The 23592-nt window shown below is 42.6% G+C and overlaps 1 protein-coding gene across 12 annotated transcripts in view; it reads left to right on the top strand.

Moving 5' to 3' along the window:
• The window catches only part of Cd44 (CD44 molecule (Indian blood group)), an 85536-nt gene that overhangs the window by 7495 nt on the left and 54449 nt on the right, over positions 1-23592 (top strand). The gene's annotated exons all lie outside the window — the stretch shown is intronic.

Raw genomic sequence — 23592 nt, 5'->3', positions numbered from 1 at the left:
GGCAATTCTCCTGCCTCAGCCCCCCCGAGTGCTGGGATTATAGGCGTATGCCACCATGCCTGGCTAGACAGTCATTTATGCCCATAACCTTGACCCTCATCTTTGTAAACTCTGAAAGCATTAAATGAGTATCTACTATAAGGCAGTCACAACCATTGCCAATGCTGAAGGTGGCCCATCAGAGAGGCAGAGTACAACAGAGCTGAGTACCATCATGTAGCCTACAAACCAGTGAATGTCAACCCTGCAGCCACCATGAGTTACAAGGTCCATACCTGCAAGGAGAAGGACAGAGGCTCAGGTAATCCATAAGGGTGCACATCATACATGCAGAGAAGAGTTTGGAGAAGAAATCTCCAGCCTAGAGGTTTGCTTTTGCATTGGATCCTCTATATTGGGATTAGTTGGTTTCATAATACCAGCCTCAGAGGTCAGGTTTATTGCTTTAAACTCCCCTAAGTGACTGTTACTTTCCTCTGTTGTTTACTAGTTGTTTCTATTGATGATTCACAAAAACTCTACAAGCTTATCTCCATTTTAAAAGAAGCTCAAGGAAAACCTCATAGCCACCCAATGGCTCTAAAGGTCCTTAAGATGAAGCCCATGTCCTATGTGCACTTTTGTAAACATTATAACTCTCAGCTGTCAATACACTCCCTCAACTCTAGTAAGTTGTTATGGCTTAGGCCTCGTGTTCAGCAGGTGGGTCTGAATGGATATGGGTCACTGGGGATATGATATGGAAGGGTCTGTCTGCTCTCTGCTTCCTGGTTGCTACAACGTGAGCAGCTTTACTCGAGGGTAGGCCCTTCCACCAGGCCATTTCTGCATTTGAGCCTGCCAACCACTGACTGAAACGTCTGAAACTGTGAGCCAAGATAAACCTCGCCTCATTCAAGTTGTGGATGTCTGGCATTGTGTCTCAGGGATGAGAAAGTGAGGAAGACATAAGTGCTCAATAAATATTCAGATGGTTGACAACATGAATACAAAAATGAAGACAAATGAAGACTTCACTAGCAAAGCAAAACTCCATCATTTACCATTTGTGATTTTTAAAATTTCTTCCCACTTCTTCCCCCTTACCCACCCCGATTTCTCTCTTGTATATAGGAAAAACATTTTTTTCTAGCCCCCTTTGTAATGAATCTCAAGCTTCTTTGAAATTTCCTTTCTTGGCACCATTTCCAGTTTGAGTAGATCCTTCCTTCATAAAGTTTGACATGTCAGGCAAGCCAAGAAAGTTAAGAGCTCATTAGATTTTGTCTAGTATAATAGTGATCTTGATTTCTTTTAGGTCTGGCTGCTTGTATGCCTTAGTCCTTAGCTTCAAATCTGTCCTCAAGTGTAAGGACCACTGAACCTTAAAGTCATGTGTTCTCTGTAATACTAAATAAAAAAGACATTGGCATTTTCGTATACTGAAAAAAAAAAAAAAGTAACACTGTTTCTTTCAGCTCGTGGCGTAAAGACCTTCCAGACCAAAGATCACCTAGATATAACTGCGTGCTTGGTGTAGTAAAGTGCGAATACTAAGGCTAGGTTTTGAAGCAAGGTATACAGAAGGTGTAAAGGCTATGAAATGACTTCCATCTGATTCCCTTCTCTGCTACTCAAGCAGTGTGAAATCAGCCAGTCACACATGGTGTCTAGAATGATCTACAGCACATAATTTCTAATCTATGTGTATAATGCACAGAAACTATCATAAGAATAAACATGATTATGTTATATTCAGTTCCTCTCTAGTACTAATTCATTATGGGATGCTGAGCAAATGCCTTTACCTCTGTCTTCTTCTTTCCATGTGTGAAATGAGAAAGTTGCTTTTGAAGTATTCTCTAAAGTCCTTTCCAGGCCTTATGGTCTATAAATTCACCATTCTTTGGACCTTTAACACCTAAGATTCATAAAACTTAATGGAAAAAATAACAATACTATAACACAGTGCCTGGTTTGTATTAAATGTCAGAAGTGAATTATTAATCTATGCTAGAAACAAACATATGGACCCACTTAACATTGTAAACTGCAGTGGGCAAGAATGACTCCTAGGGATGAATTGCTTTGCCCATGTGCCACCAAACCCTCTTACCACCTGGAGAGTGAGCAGATAGGGACGCTCGGGTCGGAGAAGGGAACAACACATTCCAGTCACACAGCTAACACCACAGGAAGCCAGCCCTGGGACTACCAGCAAGATCTGGATGCAGTGTCCTTTGCTTTAAATTGTACTTCAAAGAAATCATTCCTTCAGTTAGCCAGAAAAGCCAACCTCTGAAGAGGAGAAATGATTGTGTCCTTTACTCTCAAAGTTCATAAGCACGTTAAATTTCTCAGCTGGCCTCAAGAAGCCCCTGTAACACACTGCTGACAAATGAAGTATTTAAAGTGTATATTCTAGTATCCTATGGAAGATAACACGAGAGTCTTAAAGAATAAAAAAGAAAAACAAAATGACAAATATTTGCATAAAGAAAATACTGTCTAGGCACTGAGAAAGGCAGATCTGTGAAATGGTGAGTTGCATCTTCTACTGAGAGCCTCTTAGATTTCTGCTAAGCCCTACCTACCCAATCAAAAAGCAGAGAAATGCTTGCTGCTGGTGGGTGGGAGGGAAGGAAATCATAAAGATCCTTTAACTAAGGAGTTTCTCGGAGTGGGTCTGCAATGCAATTCCCTATCTGATTCCACCTTTCTGTGAGTCTCTGGAAGTCTTCAGTCAGATCAAAGATCATTCTGGTTGTTCCCACTTCATACCTGTCTGGAATAACCTACTAGTTGAAATTAAACCCCATATGGCTTAGGGACTCCTCAATCATGCAGACTCAGGTACTGGAGGAGAAGTGAGAACCCACACATAACCAGCAGAGGTTTAGCAATTCTTCCTCTTAGTCACAGGATGACAGTGGGCAGGGGCCTTTTCTTTTTGGTGACTTCTACTTCTCCAATTATAAAATGTGGATGAACTGACCAGTTCAATTCATTCAAATATATTATGTGGTTGATACTGTGGAAAATGTAGGAAGGTGGAAGAGCTAGTGTCTTCGGAGACCTTACAGTTTAGCAGGAGAAATCAAACAGATAAAAGAATGCTATAAGAGAATATATAACGGAGCATTAGGAGGTCAGAGAAAAAGAAACAGGCATCTCTGTGAGCTGCAATTATATGGGAAGACTTAGGAATTTGAGAACCAGAGTAGAAAGAAGATTGATACAAAGAGATGAAAGGAGAAAAACTCCACAGAAAAGAAAAACAAGAGAAGAAAATTTAAAGAGGGGAATTTGAATATGGTTTGATTGAGGCCAGAAGAGGGGTGGCCTGTATAGATAAGAGCATACATGTGAGGCATAAGGTTGGAGAGGTTCCAAGTAATCACAGTTATGGCACCTTCTACAAGATCCAGTTCTTCTGCCCCAAAGACGCAGACGTTCTCATGATTCACTCTGTCAGGCAATGCTAGCAGTTCAGAAACAGGCCAGCCCCAATATTGGTTAAGATAGAACATTGACAGTCTTTTTATTTTTGTCCTGGGGATTGAACTCAGGACCTTCCACTTGCTAGATCACTGAGCTAAACCTCTGGCAGAGCCTTGACAATCTTACCTGAGTTGGAGAGCAGCACCTTAAGTGAATCCAAAACAAATCCCACAACAACAATAGGAAATAAATTTCATCTCATGTAACACTTCCCATTGATTACTAGAGGCTGCCTGAAGTAATATACTAAGAAGCCAAACATCGACTCTTTTATAGAGAGTGCTATGATCCATTACTAATGTCTGTCTTGGGCAACTATGGAGGTCTTGATCCCTGTGTATCACTGGCTATCACTATAGTATAGAGGCAGCTTTCTCATAGTTGTGTGTAGAATCTACTGGGAATGTAGCCATTCAGGAATCTAGCCAACTAACCATGTGGTAGACTTCCCTTCCTTTCTGAGCAGTGAGTTGTCTCTTACCCAGAGTATAGGCTCAATCACTTGTGCCTTCTCTTATGATTCACTTCTATTCTATTTTCCCATCAACCCAGGAGAAGGTAGATGCTCAGAGGCAGGGATCTCCTCTGTTTGAACAAGGACCAGGCTTCCTGGCAAAGACCCCCTTTTCTACATCACCTTCTCCATGTTCAAACTGAGAAGACAAAAATGATGCCTCATGCATGGGGGTGATAGGACAAGTAACTAGCTAATGTGAAGAAAGTCTTTGAAGATGAAAGAGTTGTATATGTATGTTAATTACAACTTTTATCAGCCCTGGGGCCTCTGCATTCTCAGCTGCCACTGGGAGCTCTTCTGTGACTTCGATATGCAAAAATAGCAGCATTTCACAGACTGGCCCCTTTGGGTCCAGCTCTGAACATCCAAGTCAAGAAAGCTGGATTCTGAGCTCTGGCTGGCCAACCCACATAGGGCCACTCAAGTTTCCCACTACTCATCTCCAAGAGAAAAAGTAGGCTCACTACCTAGGCAGGTAAGATAAGATAGAACCAAAGTATAAACAAAAGGCTCCATCAAGAGTCTACTAGAGATACCCCATGGGTAAGATTAGGACACTCTGCTCTAATTCCCACCCTGTGAAAGCCTAATTGTGTGACCTTGGGCTATTGACTTTATCTGTCTAGTGTTTCAATATACTGTATGAACCACCAGGGGATAATAATCCCTCTGCCTCTCCTAGACCTCTCCACCTTTGCCTGCTGGTGTGAAAGTATTTTGTGCTGTTAGGCAGAAGCACGTGATGTAAAACTACAAGGTTCTATTATTATCTGAGGTAGCTCTCACCTTATCTATGTCTCCTGTTGCTGGTTGACCCCAATCGTTGAAACTGTATTCTTTGGAATGCTCACCAATCTTAGACCTGCCATCCCCTCCTTATCTAAGAGGGTCCAGTTTTGGCTCAGGCTTCTTGGTTGTGCCATTTCCTGAGGAATGTGAATGCACTCAGGCTGGCAGGGGACTGGGGTGCTCTGCCACTATGGGTCTCAATGCTTTTGCTAGGGTAACTCAATGAAAATTCTAGGAGCAGGGGTAGTTATGTGATATTTTGCTAGAGCTGATGGGTTAGCAAAGAAGGTGCAGGCTAAACTGGGCCCATAGAACAGTAACTAAGAAGAAGAGAGACAGAGGAAGGCCCCCAAAAGAGAAGTTACCATGGTCTAGTGACCAAAAGGCACAGCATGTTAGAATGCAAAGAGTGTTAGAAATTATTGAATAGACAACAGAAAGAAGTCTCAAGGACTTCAAGTGACTTGTCCAAAGTCATACAACTAGTTAGCGGCAAAATTTTGGTCTTCTGACTTCTGGGCCTTTTCCATTTTACCCTTTGAGAGGATAGAGAAAAAGGCCTGGAATGCAAAAAGAAAAGAAGACATGAGGAGCTGTGTTTTACTGGCACCATAGGAAATGGACTAAGTGATTCTACTCTTCTGGAGCATAATCTTCCTGCATTGGACCTGCTTCTGTATATCAATATTGGTTGTTATTTTAATCTTGTTTGATTTAATGAGCATTTGGAACCAGAAAACCAGAGCACACTGGCCTGGGCTTTGCCCAGCCTCTCTGAGTAATTCCATGAGTTAAGTCAACAATCAATGGTTTGCAAATGATCAACTGTTCGCTCAACACATCTGAATGAACATGGCATGTATTCTGTTCTGTGAGGCACTGGGAACACAACTTTAAGCCAGAGAGGCACCATATCTTCCCTCACAGCACATATAGTCTAACTAGAGAGATAGACATTAAATAACCAATGAGCCCTTATTTAATCAAACTTGTGGTAATTGCTACGAAGGAGAAACCTAAGATCTTATGAGAGCATTTAACAGAGACATCTCATCTACCTAGGGCCCTTGACACCCATAGGATTAGTACCATCAACTACGTCTGTATGTTTCCCACTCTTCCTTGAGGAGCCCACCCGTTGGATTTCTTTGAACCCCTCCAGCTCTCAAAGTGAGGAACAGTCTGGTGGGTGAGGCAAAGCTCTGCACAGAAGCACTAGATAAACCAGCTCCTCTTCTGGCTGCCTCACCCTTGGGTCCTCTGTGTAAGACAGTGAGAAAAACAAAACCATGAAAGCTACTCGTTTATCATGTCTTCCTTGTGGTAGATTGTGATGGGAAGAGAATCATGGAGCAGCTGACTCAGGCTTTTCAAAGCACATGTTGGAGCAGAGGAACCCAAATTCTGGAGAAACAAGAAGTGCCACCTGGTGTAAAAGTTATTTTAAGCCATAGGAGAAAATTCATACTTTACTTAGATATCTTTAACATTAAGCCTTTGTTCAGGGTCCAAACTTGCCCATTTTGAAAATTTCTTGATCTTGTGATTAAGGCTTAGAATCAGGGTTTGATTGGTTTGGTTGGGGTGGTTTTCTTGATGACTTCCAATGGTCATGCAGGTACATTAGTGGTCCAGGAAGAAGGAATGGTCGAGAACTCTAGGGTACAGATATCCAGCCATTTGGCTGCAAGAACCTTACTGTTTTATCTCCTTGATTGCTAGTGACTTCTTGGAGATGATGAGATTATTTCAGAAAGTAATGCAGATATGGTGAAGAAATACAAAAATTTCATTAAAGACACTTTGAAATGCAAGCACAGGTAATGATAAAATATTTCACAGTTAGTAGAATATAGGTGAGAGCTAATCTGAATCTTGTATTGTCAACAAATGTGTTTGGTGAGTGAGAATAGATTCAAAGTTATCTCCCCAGTGATGATGATAATATCCTTCTCATCCACTGTTACTCAGATGATAGGAGAGATAGGAATTGAGGTACAGCTGGCTGAACTGAACATACTAATCTATGCATCAAACCACAAGATTGTCATCCATCAAATATAATTTTGTACACCCATATCAGTGCAAACCAGCTGAATATCTCTAAATCTCAGAACAGTCCACTCTCATAAAATATTATCTCCCACAATAAGAAGTCTGGGGATCGGACACTTCCAGTCAAGATCCCAAATTTCCACTCTGTTACCCCATTGTCTTCCTTCTGTTAGCCTATCTCATCTTCCCAGAAAGACTCTCAAAGCTACAGGCATCCTGTGGAAACAATTAATATTCAGCAGAAAATGGGGAAGGCTTATTTACAAACACCTCTTCTCAACATGAGGAATGGCTTTTCCAAAAGTCCTTAATCCTCTTATCTTTGCTTCTCTTTGAATGAACAGGATCTCATGCCTACACTTAATCGATCATAGCCAAACAGATCTCAGACCACTGTCCTTGGCTTAGAACAATCCTTATTCATCCACCGGAGTTGGGAGTCTGGATTTCTGCATCCGTTCCCCTTCCCTGAAGCACAAGCTCAATGTTTTTGGTCAAAACTTGGATTCAGTTGGAAGAACTTTGCCTCGCTGGTAGCAATGTCTGTTACAATGAGTAAAGCTTCAACCTGGTAGAGTTATGGTGTGAGACTTCTGTGTGGAATAGAGAAAAAAGAGCAAACCTAAGGTCTAGTTTTCCTAAGCCACATCCTCAACCTTTTTCTGAGAAGACACATTTCATGCATAGAATTCACGTGGGAGACACACTACAACTTGGGGCCAACATAATCTGTGGTTTTCCTCAGTCATACTAATGATAACCTGATCCTTTTATCTCTTCCATAAAAGGAAGCGATATCCAGACATAATCTTAAATTTGTTATAATTTACAAGAAATAGCCCATCTTTTGCATACTCGAGCATGTTACTATTGCTATCATCTCATAACTTGCAACTCAGCACTGTTGGAGCTATGCCATGCGTGAGAACCACTAAAAAAGAATTGCTATAACCTTGGATGAGCATCTCTTCCTGTAAATTGTGAAATGATGATCCCCAAGGGAAAGAGCTGGCTTTCATTTTTTATTACACTTTTCTACCAGAGTCTTTCAATACATGTGAAGTGTTTTCAGCTCCATTATCTAATCCAGTCTTCACATTAACTTTGTGGTTGGCATTATTATCTTTTCATATAGGAGAAAGTTTAATGACTTTCCCAAGGCCATTAAAGGTCAAAGTCATAGATAATGAGTGTAGATTCAGAATCATAGTGTTCAACCCTCAGAGCCCATGTCTATGTTACAACACTACATTGGCTCTCAATGGGCCTTTCTTGATTTTAAGGAATCTTGAATTGACTGCTGAATTTTATATTCATAATTGTTCTTTCATAGACAGAAGTTCTTCTTATAGTTTCTTTGAGTTCAAAGCTCAACTCTCCCACCTCTCAACTTGTAACAAACTTCAAAAAACAATCATGAAGGTTTTCTGGGTCTGTCCTGTGCCTCCACGAAGTTAGCTTATGAATCCTTCTAATCCACCATCAGAATTTTGGGTTTTTTTTTTTTCATTCCTTTTCTTATTGCCTAAATAAAGTTAAAGGATTTATGATGACTCCATCCAGGTGTATTTAAAGATGGGCCTTACAGATGTATATTTTCTTACACAGGAAGGGGTCAGTTCTTTTCAGAATCTGTCAATGAAATAGCTGGACAAAGTGGGTTCTCTTAAGCCAGGATGACTTATAAGGGTGAATTTCCTGACTGCGAGCCTTGTCTGGCATTAGCTGGGCCAGTTAGCTCATAATCCATCCTTGAGTTTTCAGTTGAAATAACATTTCCTAAGAGAAGCTTTCCTTGGGGACAGCAGAGGCTTCCCATTAGAATAGCTCTCAGTTCTCACTGTACCATGTTCATTCTGTTATATTCTTCCCTCCTTTCCTTCTTTCCCTCCCTCTTTTCCCTCCTTCCTTCGTTTCTTTCCTTTCTTCTCCCTTCCTTCTAGCTGTCCACCTGTCCACTCATCTATCTCTTTAAAAATTTATTGCTGTTCAAATAAAAAGCAGGTGCTTGAGAAGCACAGGAGGATAGACAGGCAAGCCACTCTCTCCTCATTCTTCTTTTTGGTTGCACACCACCCCAGTTCCCTCACCCCCTTCCTTGAGTGACATTACCAAAGAGATAGACTCTCCTGTGGCTTCCTGAGAGGATGCTGAACATATGCAGTCTCTGACCACTCTGGGTGGATGTGAAGGACAAGGAAGGAAATATTTCCCTTTTAGAAATGGGACAGTCAGATAAAGGTTTGGGGAAACAAGTCTGGGAGATTTCACACTCTTTGTTGGGGGCAAAGGCAGGAGCTCCCAGTGGCTCCTTCCTGGGACAGTTCTCTTTCCTTTTAAACAAGCCCCCTTAGTCACCTCCCACACTTCCTTTAGCTGTGTTGCCCGGTGTAGGAAAAGTGCCTTATTATCTGCTCGAGCTTCCTGTTCTTTATATTGTTTGGAGAACTAAAATCAGCAGCCATTTCTGTGTGCTGTGTTGCCTGCATTGTTGAAAATTTTGGAAAACTCATCTGGCTTCTTTTCCAAATGAGCTTCCCAGATCCCCAGAAAGATGTTCAAAACAGACTGCTTTTCACAGAAGGAACAGCACCTCTCAAAGCCAGGTCTCCACTCTCTCAAAGCCTAGGCTTCCTAGCTGCTTCTAAAGGATAGAATTGAGAGTGTTTACTCCAATTAGCCCAGACAGTTGAGTCTGTGAACCGGCAGGGTTTGCTGGTGTCCTGAGTGCTCAGAAAGCAATGTGGGTCTTGAAGTTACAGCTGGGTTCAAGTCCTGCCATGCACCAGTTACGTTGCCCTAAGCAACTCATTTACTGCCTTTGCACCTCAATGTTCTCATCTTTAACACAGAATTATAATACTTACAGTTTAGGGTTGTGCAAGGACCGATGTGCTTGTGTATGTGAAGCTCTCGATAAAATTCCAGGCACAGAGTAAGCATTCAACAGTAATAATTATGATCCTTGTTATGACCATAACAATCATAAGCCTCTCCCTTTGACATTCAGCCCTAACTGTGCTTCTGCTATACTTGAGAAATGCTTCCAGCTGCCTTTGGGAGATTTTCATTCCATTTCTAGGCATACCATTAGCCAATAAGATCGCATCTAATTTGGTGGGTAAGGCACCCTGGAGTGCTGACTCCCGTATGTGCTTACTGGAACCACTGTTGCTGAGCAGATAAAGCAGCCAGGGATATTCCAGGAACCTTTGCTTGAGCTGGAGAAAGTGAACAGGGGAACGCAGTCCAGGTCCTGTCTCCACTTGCACAAATTACAGTCAATCTCCCAGGTTGCCTGTCTCAGCAGGATCAGCTTTTCCTGCCTTCCATCCTGGCAGCTGACGGTGGGGCTAGAGGAGAAGATGACATTTTCCTCCTGTACAGTGCTGTCCCCTGACTTTGAATACAGAGGAACCCTTAGAGGCAGTTTAATGCAATAGCTTCCTTCTCATTCTGGGAAGTCTTGGAGTTGCCCAAAGCCCATTTCCTCCCTAGGAGCTCAGCTTGGAATTTCTTGGTTGTGACTGGGGACCAAGGAGTGCATAAGTACCTTCTTGTCAGTCATTGTCGTGTTCAACTCTGATCTCCAAAAATAGCAGTAATCTCCTTTAACTGCTTAATTCTGCTCTCCTCCAGAGAAAGGACTACTGGCCACTCCAGCTCACACCTTAGCAATGAGTGAGGCTATTGAAACTTTTAATAGGAGAATTTGCATTTCTGTCAGCTTCCCTCTTGCCTTTTATTTAATAAGAGTGTGGCTTTGGACTGTTGCTGGGGATAAAACAGCAGATTATCAAAGCACAAATAATTGTGTACATGTCATAAATTAAGAATATGTGGGTCCCCTTGGTATATGGGAGAGCTGAGGCCACTTGCTCAAGGTTTTACCTTCCCATGGGGAAGTACTAAGAGTGACATTTCCTGAGTACTTGTTATGATCTAGACCCTCTGTTGGTACTTTGCATATATTTATTATCTCACTCTCATTGACTTCTCTTTGAGAATATGTATTTTTGGATCAATGACTGGCTGAATTTCATCACAGCCACTTTAGAGGCTGAGGGATGGAGGCTTAATAAAGGGAAGTACTTGCCTAGGCTCAGATCTTACATACGGAGGCTAGAGTACAATTCAAAGTCCCTTCTTCCTTTTAATACGATACCACAAGTTCCGACGCACCTCTACAGAGTTAATTCTGTTCTTGTATTCCCAGAACGTGGAGGTTTTGAAAATTTGAGGAGTCTTCTCTTTATGTTTTAAAAATTAAGATTATTTTTTCTTTTACTTTCTGGTCCCTTAAGAACTAAGAAGCCAGGAAAAAAAAAATCAGAAATATTGGCAGGCATCTTCAGGAAAGGAAGTGATGGGAACTTCCCTCTCCCCACTCTTACCAGGGGCAGTGGAGCCTCCAAGACCAGGAAAGGCCAGGGACTCAATGACAGTAGAGGGTACCACAGTGCCTCTGTTCAGATGGATGGGACTGTCTCAGGACTGAAGAATGGTTAGAATTGGCCCAAAGTGCTGAAATCCACCTCAGGGAGCACTGGGGTTGTTTGTAGTAATTTGGGAAGATTCTCTCTCTAAGGAAATCAGTTTCTCTTAATTGAAACCATCTTTCTAGCTTCAAGAGGCAAGCTCTAAGACTCCGTGTGTGGAATGACTGTACTTGGTGTAATTTGAGAGCAGGATGCTGGTTATACTCTCTTCCTTGTTTTGTCTGTTATTTCTCTTTGCTGGCCAGTCCACTGTGTCTAACGTGTTAATTGCACCAGAGCTGCCTCCATAGCAGAGCAAAATGGCACTGTCCCTGCAGGCAAGAGGGAGCCACTCAGGTTCCTGGAGTGTTTGGAGAGTGAGTTAAGAGGAAATACAAACTCCTTCTAGAGGCAGAAAGCTAGGTTGGGACCTAGAGATCAAGCTAACTGCTTCCTTGTCTGATGAATAAACAGGGATGTTGGGTGCAATGACTCTTCCAAGTGCTCACAGTGTATCAGGAAGAAGCTTAGACATAAGCTCCACAGCACTGGACATTCTCATTAGCTCTTTCCCCACTAAACAAAGAGACATTTATTGCACAGCATGCTATAAGTCAGACACGAGGGATATAAAGATAAAGAAGGCATGGTCCCACTGGAACCCACTTTGGTTCTGTGGGTTAATACCACTGGATGCAGACACCTCCCTAGAACAAGGGAGGAGGGTGGTCTATCCTCATAGATAGCATATCTGTCTCTCTGCACCTCTTTAATCTGTCATGTTGTATCTTATCAATTATTCTTATTACTCTCTGTCTGGCCTATTATGTAGAGTGATAACCCATACATCTGTGTAGTTAGGCTCCTGGTCCTAAATACCTGGAGGTCTGGAGGATCTGTGACCAGGATACAGTGAGTGAGGTGAACAGTTAACCAGGAGTTAAGTAGTGCAAGAGGCACTTTACCTACAAACTGCCTTGAGGACACTTGAATTTTAGAGATGTTGGCTCATAGCTATCAAGTACCGGGCACTTTGCTAAGAGTCAGACACTTTGCCAAGGGCTTAGGTGCATTTCTTTATTTAATCCTTAAAAGTACCCCAGAAGGAGGGTATCACCTTCATTTTACTGATGAACAAACAGAAACTAAAAGATTAAGAAAATATGCCCCGCCTATTTCCCATGGCTGAGAGTAGGAGTCATCTTTCTGATGAATGTGGAGGCCTTCATGATCCTACAATACCATGGGAATAAATAACTGCAATCTTCAGTTACCAGTAGTAACTGGTATATCGGATAGTATAGGTTCTGTGGAGTCCTCAAGAATGGACATATCACAGCCATACGCTGCTGGGTACTCTGGAACTGTCTGAATTGCACTGAGTTTCTGGCTAAGACCCAGAAGAGGTAGACACAGCCCTACTTCAGTGAACTCTGTGCCCAGCATATGACCCAATCGGAACCCTTGTCGTCGAGGATAGGCCACTTACTTTGACATAACCTTTACTTTCCACTTCTTCCTTATCTAACTTCCCAGACTGAAATTCAAGGGACATCTCCTTATGAACCCTGGAAGGCGGAGATGGATTACAAATCTGATTTGGATTCTAAACCTGATGGGATCTGAGTGTGCGTGTATAGGGAGAGTGGGGCGGCGTTTCCTTTTGCCAGGTATTTGAATCCCAACTGTAGTCATAAATAAAATATTCCCATAACTTCCTAGAAGACTAAGCATCACATTTTACTACCTGACATTGTCTATCACATTCTCTTATTTTCTGCATGACACTATCAGTACCTGAAATTACATGATTCATAGATGTATCACCTTTTTACTGATTATGTCCTCACACTGGAAGGTAAACATTTGGAGGACAGGGGTCTGTCTGGCTCCCCAGTACCCAGAATCACATCTGGTATATAACATCTGTATTTCACAGAAGTTGCTGCCAGTCAACACCTTGTGCTATTCCTACGGACTATTGGTGCTTTCGGAGGCACAGATTTCATAAGAGGCCATTTGTTCTCACTCGGAAGTTTTCAGAGCTTCACTCCAGTGCCTGCAGTGAAAGAATTATCCTTTGCCAGGTGTGGTCCCTTGTTATACTCAAAGGCTATTTATGTGAAGGTAAATTAACACCTTATTTTCTTTGACAACTTCACAGAAAGGTCATTTGTATCTTCTTCCACTTGTAAGCTTTTGGCTCTTTGCATGAATCAGGTTCCTTAAAAGCAGGAAGTTATGTGTGGCCCACCCCAGCTGAGCACGAAATAAACAGTAAAGATTTTGGTCTGAAACCTGTGGTTAGAGTTGTATTTAAAAGCTTGTCAGAAATGAGTTCTCTGAAGCTTGGCATTTGAGACTGGCATCTGTGGTTGCAGATGGTTTTTCACAGATTGAAAGTCCAGGAAGAGGCATGAATTACAGGTCCTTAGTTCAGGGGCAGTTGGAACTGCACTAATCCTAGAAATCTTTTGGCCCAGATTTTTAAATATCCCACAGTTGAGCCTCTCCGGCTTTGAATTGTTTATGTACCTCTCAGAGCATCTGAAGAATGAACAACGGTGGAGCTCTCACAGAGGAAGAAGATCTTGCTCAATGCATCCACTCATATTTGTACACATGCACACCCACTCACTCGCACACACACACACGCACACACACCTTTTCATTTTAGCACCTGGTATAAATGAGAAAAGGGAGAGACTGAGTTATTAAAATGTGACCTGAGAATTTTTGAGCTGCCAAATTCAGAATCAGTGAAAATCTCAGACTCCACTTAGTCATTTAGAGTGCTTTGTTGTTGCAAATAAATATTTTTGTGGCTACATAACTTCACTGTTGATATATTTGAAGAGGAAAAGGGTGACCTAAATGCATAACCATTGTTCTGTATTAATCTGCCCGTAAGTCAGTATTATTTATAAAGTGAACTGTAGATAAAGGGCTACCGAGCATCAAGGTTTATGAATGACAGTTTCCTTACAAATTTCAGCAAGTCATTCCTAGAGAAGTGTGCACTCATTTGCACTCGGATGAGGCTTTTTGAGTGACAAGCGAAGAGGCCACTGGGTATTTCCAGGCACCTAGTGACTATTGGAGTGTGTCTGACATTGTCCTTCCTCTGAATTGAAGTGATGAAATTGAGGGAGCTAAACAGCACCACTTTAAGGAGTGTCTGAACTAGGTAGTGCCTGCAAAGAGCAGTCAAGGGAAGAACAGAGGTATGGACCTGTCTGCACTCCACCCCCGCTAGGCAGAAATCCAATCCATTCAGCAAATCTTTCCTCTTACTATGGATCCCTGGAAGTTTAGCCCTATTTAAGCACAGGCCTTTTAACTCTTAGTGCAGTGCTGAGTTTTCTCTTTAATGTTTCCCATCTCTTTTGCTCTATCAGCTCCCCCTTGGAGGGGCGGGGGAGAAAGTAGTAATGAGCACCCTCCTATGAGCTAGCTCTATTTGCATGGCATTAAAATATTAACTTGATAGCATTCTAACTATCTGGGAAGAAGCATGATTGTGTTTCTCACCTGGAACTTCCTGAAGTCAAGATCCTATGATAAGAGAAGCATGGCGTTTGGCAGTTAAGAAAGAAGGGAGGAGTCTGCCTGATCCTCTACCAACTCTTTCAGGCATAGGTTTTTTTCTTAAATGCTCTCAGCCTCAGTTTTTTGTTGTTGTTGTTGTTATTGTTTTTTTTTTTAATCTGCAAAAAGGCTTAGTATTAGAATTGCACTTTTACTGTGGTGGTTTGAATGAGATAGTCTGTGTGAAGTCCCTGGCAGAGAACCTGATGAACAGTAGGTGCTCCATTCGTGTACTGTTACTGGGAAGCCCAGGCCAGTAGTACCAGCTGTTAAAAGTCTGTGTGTTCCAGCCACACACTTTACCCCACAGGTGACTTGCACATCCAGCCCCTCAGTGTGAGAATCTGCATGTTTTATGAAGAGAGCTGTGGCTTTGGTAAACTGAGTCTTGGCAAACTCATGTCAGAGACCAGGTGTCATCCTGGAGTTTGACTCTTGCCTTTTGTCACTTTTGTAGTAGGCTATTGGGCTGGCTTTGCTCTGCACCTCACTTATTTCATCTGTGAAGTCGGAGTGATCAGTTGACCTCTCAAGTCTGTTCCGTGTGTCTCACAGCGTACCTATCTCCTGTTACGACACTTGGCTATTGTCCTACACAAAGTAGCGGCTTCATATATTCTAGTATCTTTCTGATCTCACTCGAGAGAGACAGGAAAGGGGAAGGAAAATCAAAATTGGAGCTGCCCTGATCTGTGTGTTGGAGCTGGGCTCGGAGGGAACTAGTGGTGACCTTTTCCTCTCTGCATCTAGCCTCCTAGGCATTGTGGAATTGCCAGGGCCCTGAATGGAGAGGGGTGGGTGCTCAGTAAAAGTGAACAGCTGGTGGATCAAGGTTCTGGAATCTGCCCTGCCATCCTTGCACCAGCTCCCATTGGGACAGCTCTGCTTTTATTTGTCTTAAACATCATGGTTCTGTCTAGCACCTTGTAACAGGAAGAGGAAGAAAATTTGAAACCACCACTGACCTCTCTGAGCATGGTCACTTCCCTTTTGACACAAGGTAATGGTGAAAATCGGGAGGCCCAGAAGACCTGAATTAATGTCTGTGCTTCTCAAATTCCCCATAAGACATCATATCTCCAAGTCTCTTGTTCCTTAATTTCTTCATCTGTAAGTTAGGTGCATACCACCTACTGCCTGGGCTGCAGTGGGCTGCCTGGGTAGGAAAGTGCTTCAAAATTGATGAAGGAAACTCTCGCATGGCAAGATTACCAAAGTCTATGATTGATCCATTGTTCCATTCTGTTCTGCAGGAGGTGAAACTCAAATGTGTCTTGATTCGCAAGGGATTTTTGAAAGACTTTCTGGGATTTTCATACTATCACAGTTGTGTATATCCTCCTTTATCCCACAAGCTCCAAAGATTGCCTAACGTCTTGTTTCATCTGAGAGAGATAGGAAGACTCAGTGTGCCCAGGGAAGCTACTATGAATTATTCAAGGTCATGTAGGTTATTATGAACAGAATTTAAGCTAAAGCCAATGCAGCTTCCTTTCATGTGGAGGTCCCTGACTTATCAGCATGTCAGGACTCTTTGAATTGCTCCCCCAATACAAGCATTACTGTAAATAACTGTTTCTCAACCCACTTCATAACTCTCAGAAGGCACTTCCTTCAATTTAAAGTTACTCATTTCCTCAAAGTGGTGGCTGTAGACCTGAGCAGAAACTGTATACAAATTAGGTGATGTAACACTACTTGTAATTATCCAGAAAAAAAAAATTTCAAAACAGTAGGACTATCTTTTTTTCTACTGACAATAGGAAAAACCCTACATGGGCACCTGAGATACTTTTTCAGTTTACTTACCACATCCTGGGTTTGTGTTAGGAAATGTGCTAAATCAATAATATTCAAAAAAGAAGCAAACAAAGGCTTTGTGGCCAGTAGATTTCCTGATCACCATGGCAACACACAAGGGTACACACTGTGGTTTCTTCCCTTCATCTATCTTCCTGAAGGCTTGTTCCCCAAAGACCACTTGGCCTTCCAGATTCCTGTGCACTGAGGCAACCATTCAGGGGCTCACATCTCTGTTGGCAGAAGAAATAAGACTCTATTGGACCCCAGATCAAGAGTAAGGGTCCTCAGTGGGTTCTTGGTGCCCACGTCCTCCTTGCTGCACCAGGAGGCAGATAAGAGCCTCTTTTCAAACTCTGAAAGCTGTCAAGCTCTTTCTAGACTGTTCATTGGGCTGGCTGTTTGGAGGTCTTGGCTGCAGGGTCAGGGTAACATCTGAGGGGATCCTTTGGATTGTTCTCTGGTAGAGTGAATGAGGCAGTCCTTGTCAGTTAGGGTCAGCTGCTATGACAGGATCCATGCTCCTTGGACACGAGGCTGAGGCCAAAGGGTCTTGCCAGGCACTAAGAAGTTGAGGTAGCTTTCCTGTCTTAAGTCCAGGAGATGAATAGTTCAGTTGAAAGCTAGAGGAAATTCCCCTGGGTATGATTGTGTATGACTGTTTTCTGTACTCTTTAACCCTCACCCACCTCCAGGGCAATTCCAGGAGAGACTGAGTCACTTGAGACTCATGGTCTGCGCTGGGCAGCCAAAGGCTATTAGGCCACCAAGTGTGATGTGGCCTCATTCAGAAGTGCATGCTAAACAATGCTCCCTTTGAAAAGGTTCCCATCACATGGACTTCAGGAGATGGGAGCCAGGGCTGTGGGGCTCGTGGGAAGACTGCCAGCTTTCTGGACTGGCAGGCCTGGGTGGCAGCATGGACCATAATAGCTCAAAAGACTCCCAGATGGAAACTTCTGGGCTTTGAAGACATCAAACAAATGAAGAACAGAATGGCTGCTTCATGTCTTGTTAAGACAAGTGGGCTGTGGCTTTATTGGGAACAGCTTTCTCAACCCTCTTATAAAAGACAGTTTGGTGCAAGAGCACTAGTGTAGGAGTCAGGAATCTGTAACACAGTCTCCTGGAGTTTTCTCCTTTCTCATAACTGTCTAGGAGACTTTGCTTGGGCAACATTGGTTTTATTTACTCTTGTCTTATAGAGAACTTGGTTAGAAGCACTCAGTTGTCCCTCCTGGCTCTACATATAGATGCTCCAATCAGCAATAATGCTTTAAGAATGATTTAGCCCTTTCCCTCCCCACTTCTTATCAGAATCAGCTCAGTTAGATTTATAAGTTGTGAATTTTCTATTATGGACATGAACTTAGCAAATCTGAGCACAGAAATAGACCTAGGGTTTTCATGATAAATACTATATAAAGATGAAAAATGTGGCAAGCTCACTAATGCTTTGGGCTGCCACTTGGCAAGAGATTTCTGTACTCATCTCCCATGTGTTCCATCACATTGGATGTCATCAACCCCAAACGCCAGGCTCCAGATATATCAGCCTAGAGTCTTAATGTGGTCTGTCTAGACCAGTAATGGTAAACCTATGGCACATATGCCACAGCAGGCATGCAGAGCCCTCTCTGTTGACACAAGAGCTAAGTGTATGAATTGTCTTTCTAAACTAAAACCTCAGTGTTCAGATTTAATGGCAGTGTTGGCACTTTGTGATAAATAAGTAGGGTTTAAATTGTAATCTGGGCACTGAGTCTCTAAAATTTTCACCATCACTGGTCTAGACCTTTGAGTTTAGCATCTCAGGATGTTACAGAGACATCTGTGGTATGATGATCCAGCCCTGGGTCAACTCTTAATCCTAGGATCCTCTCCTCATTAGTTCTGCCTGTGTCCATGGGCAGAGCACTCAGGCTATAAAGAACAGGGAGCTGGAAGGTTGTAGCAGAGATGCGACTGAACTCCTTCAGTTCCTAAGGGCATCAAGGAAAGAGCAACAGGTCAGATCTGAGAGACATGGCCAGGTCACTGTTGGGGAAATCCAATGAACACTGAGACTTCAGAACCTTCTCCCCTGGGAGAGGGTGGAAGTTCCATTAGTCAGGTTGTTTTACATGGAAGCTTTGCCAAGCCCTTGAGCAAAAGCCCTACCCTTATTATCCAGAATCAAGGGAACTCTGATTTGAAAATAATATTTAATATGCTGAAGTTCTTTTCTCTAGACCTCTCTATGATAGTCACCCCTCTATACTTTAAAAACCACAGGGAGAGCAAGTGAGGTTCCTGTAGTTTTAGAATCTGTCCCATGTAGAAGCTATGAGTTAACTGTGATCAGACCACCCTATCTCTACAAGTCACCGTGCTTCCAACTTCTCAATGAGTTAGTGCATATATAAAATGGGGATAATAAAAGAATAATCATACAAAGGACTGTCATGAGAATGAAACTAATTATTAGGTATAAAATATTGAAAACCTTGAATCTAGAATGCATACCATCTGGGCTTACTGTTTTCATGGCCATAATGAGTGAACTGTGGAAATTAGACAAGTCATTGAGTAGCAGGAACTGGCCTTCCTCTTATCTTCATCATAAAGCAACTTCTCCTTTCAAGTAGCCCACTCTGAGATTAAATCAGTAGAAAAATATCTAGAGTATCATATGCCTTCTGAAGAGATGACAGATGGGGAACAGGCATGTTTGAATGTCTCATATTAGAAGTACAAACTTATTCCATGTAGAGAAGTGAGGCTTGAACAGGTAGGTGATCCTTTCTCTTTAGCAAGTACGGTTGTAGGTTGTCTTTTGGTGGTCTGTTTGCTGTGCTCGCTCAGGAAATCAGGCCTCATATATGGCCCCCGATAGTATGAGAGCATGCCATTCCCATTCAGAGATGAGAGCTTAAAAGTTCAGACAGGCGGGCCAGGGATTTAGCTCAGTGGTTCCACCACACACTCTGAAAGCTCAATGGACTGAGTTCAATCCCTGGTACCAAAAGAAAGAAAAAAAGTTCAGACAGACAAAGCCAGTCAGAAAATGAAAATGGGCCTTGGAAATAATTGCTTCCAGGAAAAAGAGAAAATATTCACAGGAGCTAAGCTTCAGGTTTAAGACATTTTCAGTGTCCTGTATAGTGTTCTCAACACAGCCCTGCTGGTGACTCCTGAGGGATGTGAAAAGGGACCTGATGGGGAATCTTTTTGGGCCCCATAATTTTGTTTGTCCTGTGGGGGGTGGGAGGCAGAAAGAGAACATTCATTATGCACTCAACATTTAATTCATTTAATTTAATTCATTCTTTCAGTGTCTGCCTACAGTGGGCAGCTATATGAGGTACAGCAATATAGTGGCGGGAAGAGAAGTGATATAGTCTTTGTGGTCATAAAGCCCACCATGAATTTCTAAGATCCAGAATCCTTGGATCTCCAACCTAATGAGACATGACCTTGGAGGAAAATTCTTCACCTAGTTGAGTGACAGACTTCTTTGAGAAACAGCTGAAACCTATGGCCATTGTCCCACCAAGCACCTGTACACACACAGAGTCTTGCACAGTTTCTTAAGTTCATGGCCCTTTTGAAGACCATCTATTGGACTCCAGGTGGCAAACTTCTCTCTCCCAGGTCCATTTCCATCCAGTGGTGTGAAACAGCACTCTAAAGGCCTGGATGACATTGCTTGTGTCTGAAAGTGGCCTCGCAGAGTTCATGTCTTTGTTGAGCCTATTCCATGTCTTGGAGGGAGGGACTTGGATCAGTGTATTCATAACATGATTCAGGAGATGTTGTTTGGAGACCAGGGGGCTCAATAGAAAACATTCTTAATATATTTCCAGTTTGGAAGTCTTTGTTTTAGAGATACAACTGGCCATTGAATATTTGCATCTTGAGTCAGAATAGCTTCTGAGTACCCAAAGTCCCTGTTTCTCAGGAAATGCCACAGACATCCTAGGAGTCCATCCATCCTCCCTCCAGGACTTTGCATCAGGGCCTTTACCACTACTGTGGACTCTAATGTTCTGCACAGAGGCGCTCTGTGGCCCATGGCCTCGCACACCTCACTCTTACTTTCTTACTTATTTTCATGTTGGCTGTGCATCAGCGAGATAGAGAGGTCAGAAAGATGACCCAACTCAGGGTTAGGAGTAGCAGCGAGTGGCTGAGTCTGTGGACACACCATTGTGGCCTCTGTGAAGGCAGCAAGTTTCTTCATGGTTTCCTCTTTCTGTGCTCTGTACCTGGAATGTGGAAATAAAAAATATTACACACCCTGCAGGGTTGTTTTAAGGATAAAATGAGTTAATACTTGTAAAATGCTTGCAATAGTACATAATATGTATTAGCTACTGTTACTGCTGTTGGTATTATTTATAGCCTCCAGGGTAATAATTTGGATTTGCAGAAGTATCAGGGAAGCCGGCTGGAATGTTTTCATGTAATTTGCCAGGGCTTAAATCATACTTGGCCCTGCAGCTTTGGTCGCTTTTAAAGCAAGAACTTAGAGGAGAGGGACTCTGAACACTTGTAGGACAGTAGACCTGGAAGGGAGTGTTTGGCACCGTATTAGCAATTCCTAAGTGTCCACGTGCTGTGAAGCTTAGGAGTTAGACCTTTTTATAAGATTCAGGCAGATGCAAGCTGTGGAATTTTCACTTTGCCCATAGTTTATCTATTTAGCAGCCTTTTGCAGGTACTTGCGATGTGTCAGGCCTGGCTTACGTCTGTCTCCAAGCCTAAGAAGGCGGGCAGTTGAGTTTATCTGTTTCATCCTGGCTTGCCTGGGCCCATGCACACACACTCACTTGTGTGCACACATAATCAACACACTCACACCATGCACGTATGCACACACCATCTATAAAGTTATGTTGGCCGCTGTACACGGAACTCAAGGGATAGTTCTCAAAAGTCTCAGCCTGAATTTGTTGCTCTTGTATTTGCATATTCTGCCTGCCAGAGAGCAAACTAGAATTGATTTTAATAAGAAAAAAACTGCTGCTGAGCTCCAACCCCTGCCCATATACCAGACTTTATTTTTAATCCGGGGTGACAGCAACTCACTGTACCTGGAGCAGGTAGGTAGTTTGCCTCTCTTAGCATTCAGCTGAAGGCTCCCTTGGCAACTTGTCCTCCAAAAGCTGTCGGGGACGCTTCATTTTTCTTTTGTGTGCCGGACAAGGAGAGGCCTCAGAAAGGCTGTCACTCACAGGGACAGGTTCCCTTTGTGAGGTTGGCCAACTGAGCCTGAAGCTGAGAATGTCAGCAAAAAACAAATAGTATTTCAAAAGGGCCTTGTGCATTTCCTTCCTCTTGATTCGCATTGCCTCATCAGCCAGGTGTTGCATGAGGAGGACCAGTTAGACCTGATAAAGAAACCACTGCATGAAAACATGTTTTCTCCATTTTGCCTTGCTCTGGTGTTTGGGTTTTGTTGCTGTTGCTTTTATTTTTTTAGCACCCACTTGCTGATGATGCAAACAGAACAAAAGGAAAATTATTGTCTTTTCAAGCTTCGTTTCTTATTCCTATTTTGTAATTTTCAGAATAAAGGTAGATGATACAGAATTTTATTTGTTCTCTTTCCAGTTTTGTAGTTGTCGGACTCTGTTTTCTAGTGTTTGGAACCTGCTTCCTGCTCTAGAAACAAAAAGATGACAGCTGCAGAATAATGATCCTATGTTTGTCCCCATGAAATAGTTGTTTAGCTGGGCCTCCCCTCTTTCTGCAGGTGCTCTGGGGATTAGAAAGGGACTCCAGACATGTAACAAGGTGGTTCAAAGCATGATTTCTAGCTCTGCCATTTAATAACTGGCTGACTTTGAGAAGTTGTGCATTTTAAGAAGTTCCATTTCTTCACCTTTAACTCATACATATATATCTAAAATTCATGCCTCGGGGTTTTGGTGAAGATGATACACACAGACACGGCAGTAAGGAAGGATAGCCTCTCTGCCATCAGCTCTGGCATGTAGGACCAAGAAATGGGGCTTAGGAGGAGCTTATAGTTTTAGAAAGAAATACTTCCTTAGGCTGCTCACTTCTCTGAGTCTCAATTTTCCTGTTGGTATATAAGCAGTGTTTTCCCAAGCTCATTCTGGACTTACCCAAGGTGAAATCTGGAGTTTAGGTCAAAGCCAGTTCTGTCTGATTCTAGCCCTGGCCCTTAACTAACATGGAGTGGTGGCTGGCACCTGGGCCATGGTCCAGAGACAACATTAGCAGAGCTCCCAGAGAATGGCTGCCACTGAAGACCAAAGAAGTGCTCAGGAAGAATCCAGCAGTTTCAGTATGTTAACTTTCCCAGCTAGGGTTTACTCAAATGCACAATGGGAATAATACAGTCCTAAAAGAATAATGAGTTTTGAGTTTTCAGTTAAGATCTTTGAAATGTTTTGGAATCATTACATACAGGATCAAATAGAATAGAATGATTTTCATGCTCCCAATAGAGATTTTAGATTAATGTCTACAAAGATTTTAGATTAGGCCTACAAAGCTCATAAAACTCTTCCCATTAAATAATCATTTACTCAGCTGATACCTGTCACACTTCATTTTCAATGCCGTTAACTCTTGGGAGTGAAGAGCAGGCCTTGGGGGTATTGATTAGAAGTATGTTTTGGGGCCATTCATTCATTCAACCAATATTTGACAAACACAGCACCAACTTTTGGCCCGCCACTGTTGTGTTAGAGATGTAGTTGCAAGCCAGTAAATGATATATACTTTCACAGAACTGTCCTTCTAAGGAGAGGACACTGACACACACATAACCACTGCACACATAGATGAGCATGTTATTGTGAAGACAAGAGTCGGTGAGGGTAGAGAGAGGCTGGGGCTGGAGTGGAGTGTTCAGGGAAGGACTTGGAGGTG

This window comes from Fukomys damarensis, unplaced genomic scaffold (assembly GCF_012274545.1).
Source record: "Fukomys damarensis isolate Sample0158 unplaced genomic scaffold, DMR_v1.0_HiC HiC_scaffold_27, whole genome shotgun sequence".
NCBI classification, from domain to species: Eukaryota; Metazoa; Chordata; class Mammalia; order Rodentia; family Bathyergidae; genus Fukomys; species Fukomys damarensis.
This window is presented reverse-complemented; position numbering and strand designations above follow the sequence as displayed.